The sequence below is a fragment of the Planococcus citri genome, chromosome 5 (genome assembly GCF_950023065.1).
Source record: "Planococcus citri chromosome 5, ihPlaCitr1.1, whole genome shotgun sequence".
Lineage (NCBI taxonomy): Eukaryota > Metazoa > Arthropoda > Insecta > Hemiptera > Pseudococcidae > Planococcus > Planococcus citri.
Window position 1 is genome coordinate 17,107,230 of NC_088681.1, and position 7,845 is coordinate 17,115,074.

The 7,845-nt window shown below is 35.8% G+C and overlaps 1 long non-coding RNA gene across 1 annotated transcript; it reads left to right on the top strand.

Moving 5' to 3' along the window:
* The first annotated feature begins 5,033 nt into the window (after nucleotides 1-5,033).
* Nucleotides 5,034-6,179, top strand: LOC135846301 (uncharacterized). The gene is made up of 3 exons (XR_010558945.1): nucleotides 5,034-5,199; nucleotides 5,767-5,887; nucleotides 5,989-6,179. It is a non-coding gene; the product is annotated as an uncharacterized LOC135846301 (long non-coding RNA).
* The last annotated feature ends 1,666 nt before the right edge of the window (nucleotides 6,180-7,845 follow it).

Below are 7,845 nucleotides of genomic sequence, written 5' to 3' on the forward strand. Positions count from 1 at the left end.
TCCTGATTGATTAATTAATTTTTCCGGGTGGTGGGTGGCGGATAGCCCGAAGTGGGAGGGAACATTCATTTAGAAAGACACAGGATTTTTTCAATAAAATGAAAATTTATTCATTTATTTATTTAAAATTATACTTTCAGAGATGCAGAGTACAATGTTTTGTATTTTTTTGTAACTTAACCCAACCTTTTCTACTTCAGAAATTCCAATAATGAATTATTATAAAGACTCAGATGAGCCATCACCAATTCTTGGATTTAAAATTTTACATAATTGATGTTTTTTGGTATTGAAAAACAATACAAATTTATGGAATAGAGGTCGCAACGATTGAATGATCTCGAGTTGACAATCCCAACTAGATTTAAACAGAGTGCCACAAGATAGCAAAGTGTTATCATACTCATTTTCTTTTCGGGCAAGTAAATTTGACAGGCGTTTTTTGATGAATTTCTCACACTTGTTGAAACTTTGATCTGCTGGCATATAACTGTGGCGTTTGACAGGGAAGAACCATTCGAAATTCACTCTCTGATCATGGCAGAAATTCATCTAACTTAGCACCTCACTATATCGGTTGTTGTATATGTACTACCTAGAGTTGACACAACTCCCCAGTGTGCAACTCATTCTCATTCCTATTTAGTTCATCGTCTGCAAGAATCCATTCAGTAACATCTTCAGTATTCTCATCATCACATCCGGATATTTTTTTGGAACATTTTTCTATATTTCATTTTCTTTTTTGGCATCGATATTTTCTGTTGGATCATCTTCAAGTGTGTACACTCAAGATTTTTGAAGAAATGGCAATTCAACAGAATTTAAAGCATCAGATGCCTAAAATACATAACATCATTGTAGATAGTAATTGATTGAGAGATGAAAATGTAACAGGTTTATTATCTTCATGTTCTTCTCACCTCCTATGGATGTAGTAGAGCCCTCTATTGCCTTTCTGAGTTGTATATGTAACTCCTCTATTATGTACATGAACATTCTGTTGATCACTGAAGCTGATGCTATATGGCTCTCCTGTTGAGTCTACCTCTCTCTCCATGCTTGGCATACGAGCAAAAGCTCCTTGTCAAATCCATCATGTGTGCCCAGACCTTGTCGTGTACCTTTTTGCTGTTACTTACAACTCTATTTTTGGTCGCGTGGTCATTGCTGTAAAATAATGAAATGCGAACATTCTCGTCAAATTTGCTTGTTGAATACTTGAACATTTTCTGCAAAACAGTCTCCTAAAGTGATTTATTGCTCCAATGAGATCGTTTGGATTTGCAAAAAATCGTCTCATTGCGACACAAGTAGGCCAATAGGCCAGCCCCTGTGGAAGGGAGAGGGAAACGAAAATGTCCGAATTTGGTTTTCTAGATACAAACTAGGTGGCGGCAAAACGCCGCATTCGGAGTCCATCTCCGCCCTTTAAAATTCAATTTCATCGAAAATTACATGAACTAACAAACACTATCATAAAATGAACTAATATACATATTACCAGTTACCTACCTAATATCTAATAAATTTAGCTCGACCATAGACCCCGACCCGTACCCAAACAATCAGCCATCCTTATCACCAATTTTGGACTCCTAAAAATTTACGTTGTTGATCGTTAATACAATTGCAAGCAATAAATGATGAGTTCTGAGTAATTTTATTAAATTTAATCACTAAATCATAAGAAAAGAAAGAAAAAACGAAGAAAAATCCCATAATGAGTAAATGAAACTTGAAAAGTGCCAGTTTTATGTGCGATCTGTGGTGTTGAATTCGCTCAAAATTCTAGTCAGAAATCGTCACAATGCGTAAATTTCATGATTTCCCAGCAATTGTAATTGTTTTAAAAGATTCGACTACATGGTCATGTTGTATGTGCCAATGTGAAGACTCACTGCTGAATCTTCGAAATCACTAGTAATAACACAACACAAAATATACAACTGATGGAAGAGAAAACCTTGTATTTTGAAGGGAAAAATTGAAAATTCTTTCTATGTGTTTATTCATGGCGTTGTAATTTCAATCACTTGCTGTTGAGCAAACTCAGTGTTTTTGTAAAGATGGAATCGGCTGAGTATCTACTCAAAAAAAGTACCCAATAAATTTATGCATTTGTTTTTGTTGTTTCATTACTTATTATAGGATTTTTCTTCGTTTTTTCTTTCTTTCGATCTTTTCTTACGATTTAATGATTGAATTTAATAAAAATTACTCAGAACTCATCTTATTTATTGCTTGCGATTGGATCAACGATCAACAACATGAATTTTTACAAGTCCAAAACTGTGATAAGGATGGCTGATTGTTTGGGTACGGGTCGGGGTCTATGGTCGAGCATAAATTTAAATAAATTATTATTATATAAATAAACTTTTTCTTCAATGATGAATAACCTCACTTACTCTAAATTTGAGGTTTGGAAGTTTTTGTATTAGATATATGTTCTGCTCCATAAACTGCATTTGAAAATCATTTCATTCGATACTGATTTGCCGCAGTCATTATTTTCTTTCTTTAAATATTTTAGAAGAAAAGAAAAAGTCTCAATTATTACCTTTTCCATCACCATTCCCCTTGTAGCTGGCATATGTATATTGATCTAGTGACTGGAAGCTGCGCAGTACATAAGTGGTACATAAACATACTGACAAGGGTCACAGTATTGCCACATCTCACCGATTCATTTCGGGTAATATGGTTGGAGACATTTTTCTCATGAAACACGACAGCTTTAGGACGTCGACATATTTTTTTTTCTTCACACGTGTAATTCACAGGGTAGCCATGGGTGGAGGTAGGCAGTGGGAACTTGACCGAGGTTTTGGAACTAAAAAGTTCCACATTTTAAAAAATGTTGTCTGATTCTCGGATGTTTTGATATTTTGTAAAATTGAAGGGCTCATCGGCGCCGCCATTCATTTTCGAAAAAAAACCTTTTCCACCATACATAAATGTACACCTTACCGGTAGAGGTTGTGGAAATCTCCCGGTTTAAACCCGGAGATTTCCACAGTGGTGTCAGTGCCCATAAGGATTTAAATGGGTGCTGACACCACTGTGGAAACCTCCGTGTGGAAGTTAATGGATACTGACACCACTGTGGAAATCTCCGGGTTAACCCGGAGATTTCCACAGTGGTGTCAGTTTAAACATATGTCAGCCCTCAAAGGGTTTTTAAACAGGGCTATTTTCGACGAAATCGCATTTTTTGACGAGAATACGAGTATGGGGTTTTAGGCAGCTACGACTACGAGTGTGTGTGAAATATTTTTAGGCGTTGATTTTAAAGACGCCAGTCCGCGTGAAGCTGAATTTTGTACGAATACCTATGTACTACTCGTATTTGTGAAATCGAGGGTGTTGGAAATACAGTGGTACGAATTTTTTGGTCATTATTGCTCACTTCAATAAATTTGAGAATAATGACGAATTTTTTTTCTCGTGTTTTTGCTGTTGTACTCGTAGGTTATGTTGGTACGTGTACGTGAAAAAAGATGTGAAATACTCGAATATATTATGTACATGTACATATAGTTGTATACGAGTATAAGCTATTGTCGAGTCCGCTGTTTTTCAAGTTGGATTAAGACGTAATAGGTGTTGGCGTTTTGGTTGCCGTTGCCAACGACGCGACGCGAGACGCGACGATCGCCCGGTAAATTTTGCGATAAGCCGATCACGGTTTACAGGTAATGATTTTTAAGGTTTGCACGATTAAACCCGATTAAACCCCTGGGTATCGGTATCGGTCTCTGTCTCTGTCTCTGTCTCTGTCTCTTTCTTTACTTTTTGTCCATGCTGGCGTCGCAGTCGCAGTCGCAGTCGCGTAGCGTATCGTTATGTTAGATTTGTCTTATCGCGCTTGTTGAAAGTTGAGTAGTACACAACACAATTACACATAGTTACACAGAGTATTGTACAAATTTTTCATCGAGTATATGCGTGTATTGTAAGAGTACGAGTACGAGTACGTCTACGTAGGCTATATAATGACTGAGTATTGAATATTGAGTACGCCATCATGCTGAATGCTGATAGCCGTGTCAAGACGTACATTATTGCATACATGCATAGGTGTTAGGTGGTAAAGCTGTAGTACAGCTAATAGGTATACATACATACAATATACATGCACTAGTAGACATGGTGGCGGCGGCGCCGGCGACGGCGTCGGCGTGGTGCGTTACGCTGCCAAAATAGAGATATCGATACCTAACGGTATTGGTATCGGTATCTATATTGATATTATTCCTTCATAATACCTTCTTGGGACTATACTGGTATATTAGCTGGTTAGCTGCAGCATTAGTTCTACATGCACCCATTTTCTGTTTTAATCAATTTAAAAAAATTCAAGAATTTATAAATAATAAATTTAATAATTTCATTAAATTAATAATTGATAAATATTAAATTAAATAATTTCATTAAATTAATAATTAATATTATATTCAACATTATTTATCAATCAAAACTGGAACACCCACATAAAATGAAAACATTCGCATATAAGTGGCTTTCCAGTTTGTATATAGGATCATCAGATAGAAGACGAGAACTTCCGGTGCCCAGTAAGAAGTACGCAGGATGTCTTTGGAATTACTCTCTGGGTGTGTATGCAGCAGCTATCTTTAATTTGTTGGAAATGAGAACCAAGGTTACTTTTGAAATATGCACCTTTTACTCGTTCAGATCTCAGGGTTATTGCCCATGCAAACGGCCTCCCTGCCATCTGGTTAAGTTGTGGTTGGTTGCTCGCTGATGATCCAGCTGTTGGTTTTCTTGTGATGTGAATTTGGTTGAAATCTCCTAGTGATTTTGTTAAATACTGAGACACGATTTGATTGACATTAATTTGAGATTTGATTGACATTAATTTGATTCGTATGATTGATAACAACTGACTTAGGTACATTTACGGTTTGGTTCTATATATATTATATAAGGTATCCTTCGTTATCTAGAATACTCCATCTATTGACTAGATGATAACCTCTAGAACAATCTACACTCTTCTTGTTCCAGAACAATCGACACACATGACACTTATACTTACGTAACACTTTCTTCCACCCTAAAAATATATTTCAACTGTATACAAAGATTGAATAGAATCTAAACTAGGCTGGACGTTTACGAAACACATTTTTATGCCAAACCTGACGGAAATTTGGATTTTTCTAAAACGAGGTAAGCATATTAAGCACATCTTATTCTACTCCAAGTAGTTCATCTTTTCCATCGATGCATTCGGTTGTGTATTTGCTGACGCAGCAAATAACATTACATTCGTGTTAGGCCAAGTACCTACTTAATTGTAAACAGAAACAAACTACCTAACGTGAAATCCGATATGTTTTTATTTTTGGCCTGATTTTCCTTAGAACAAAGGAGAAATTTAATAATGGCTTATACAGCCTATCATGATTTTGGGATTGACGGTGGGACTATAATCACAAATTCCGTTTTGGACCGCAGAAGTTCAATTCAAATTCGTCGATATTTCGCATGTCTATCGTCTAATGTGTATTTTTTTTTCTTGTGGAACATAAATTGATCTCAGCAGTAGGGATTTCAGCAAATTGTCGCTCAAATGCGCTTCAACTTTACAATTCAAAATCGTCCGAAAAATTACCTTACACAGCGGTTCTACCTATACGCCGGCACTCTGATTTTGACTCACGTTTTTGAACCTCTATATTAGCCGCTTGTCTAGTAGGTACCTAGTTATGAAGAATGGTTGTTATTGTTTTCTAGTTCCTGCATCGAAGTAATTACGGATGATTACGACGCCAAAGAAGCGGATTTCTTTTTGAAACTCGAAAGTAACGAAGAGCTGCGAAAGCTATACGATAAATACAATGTGCAATCTGTTCAAGTAAGAAGATCGCTTTTTTTTTCTGTGGCCGTAGTTTGCCATAATGAGGTATTACCCAAATCTGACGCTGACCAAGATTACGAATTTTTTGTTCACTTTAGCGATACGCGAACGTTTCGCCAAATGTTAAAATAACTGGCATACAGATCTCGTTACTTGGTATCGCCATATTTATCGCCGTCGCGTCTATAATTTCTGGTTATACGTTGTGTTGTTCTTATAAAAGGTCTGTTTCATGTCTAATCGCTTTACTATTGAATTCGAAAGTTTCTTATCGAGCTGTTGTAGCATCCTTACGTTTTTTTTTTTTTTTTACAGATGGCAAAGACTGAAATAAAGCCTCGCACCTAGTATGTAGGTACCTACAAATGCATTTCTGTGACATTAAATTTTTTTATTTTTCTATTTTTATTGCCATATTAGTGATAGCTACCTATCTGCATTATACGCAATTTGTATAATGTATAATAATTTGTGTAAGTACTCGAGTCAGAAATACGAGCGAATAATCTTTGTTCTTAACGTAAGATGTTTGTAAAGTTTTATTTTACAAACAATATAATCTACTTACGATGTTGTTTTTTTGGTAATTGGTGTTGTTTTTCATTTCGCGAGCATATCTACCTTCTCGATTTCTGAATATTGATATGCCTGAATGGCTAATTTAAAAGAAATATGTAGTGAAATGAAATACTCGACTTTGAGTATGTTAATAGTGTTTTAGAAAAGTGACTCTGTGTCTGTTCTGTACTACATATTAGTGATATCTTATAGCCTTTCTAGTTTTAAAGTACCTACGTTTATATTGTTTTAAGACTCACGTAAGTGATTAGTTTGTCTTTGTACTTTTGTGGAGTGTACCATAGATTTTGAAGTTTGAGTTTTGTGGCATGAACGAAACGAAAGTGGAGAAAGCAATAATTAATTAATTATTCGAAGATCCTTCCTCTTCCAGTAATTTTTTCTGACAGAAATCCTGAATATTTTACCACCTCCTATAGGCTCCTGGCACTTGAACAAATACCGTACTACGTAAATTGTAGACATAGCTATGTAACTGTAAGTTTTCCTTCACATTGCGATGAAAATTCAAATAAAATAATGTAAAATAAAATACAAAACCAAAAACACTTATATCAAAAAAGCAAAAACTAAAAAGTCGATTATCAGTTTGTCATACTGCGTTTGTGTTGAATAGAAATTTTCAGAAACTGGTTTGGAGGTAACACTGAATCTGGCGTTACATTCCAAAATCCACCAACCACCATTTTATTTTCCAGTTTCGCTGTAGCCGTAGCCGCCGTATTGGAATTAGTAAGTGAGTGTTGTGTTTGTTAAAATTTGCGTGAAATAATAAACATAATTATGTATAATTAGTGTAAATTCGCATTCGCGTATGAGTAGTGATTATTCGTCCAGTTCCCTATTGTCATCTGTCGACGTAAAGGTAGATAGGTACTTGTTGCTTTGTTAATTTATTCGCACGGGTACGGGTACGCTTAATATTATATGGGTTATCTATGCTTGAAATTCTCGCTCAGTAGCCCATGATTTCAAAGTTAAATCAGAATTCGAGTGCCGGAGAAACTTTTTCTTTGTTTACTTTCCCCCCTTCGCTGTCAGTGGCATTGTGTTTTACGGAGTATTTCGCTTCTCCACTCCCTATGTTCGTTTCTATTTCAGCGATATGAATTCATATCATATTATTATTTCCAAGGTGTTCCGAGAGTGATTAGGTAGAAGAGGTAGAAAATAGAATTGTGAATTGATCAGGAGTTAACGTACTTATTATAATGTAATATACATATGTAGAATTGAAAGCCGGGGATTTGTAGTAGTAGTAGTAGTAGTAGTAGTGTGTGTGTAGTGTAGCAGCTGTGTACTGAGCGATTTTGGCTGATTTTGGCGGTTAAAGTTTCACGTAGGTGTATAGGTAAGGTGTATGGTGTACCTTTTAA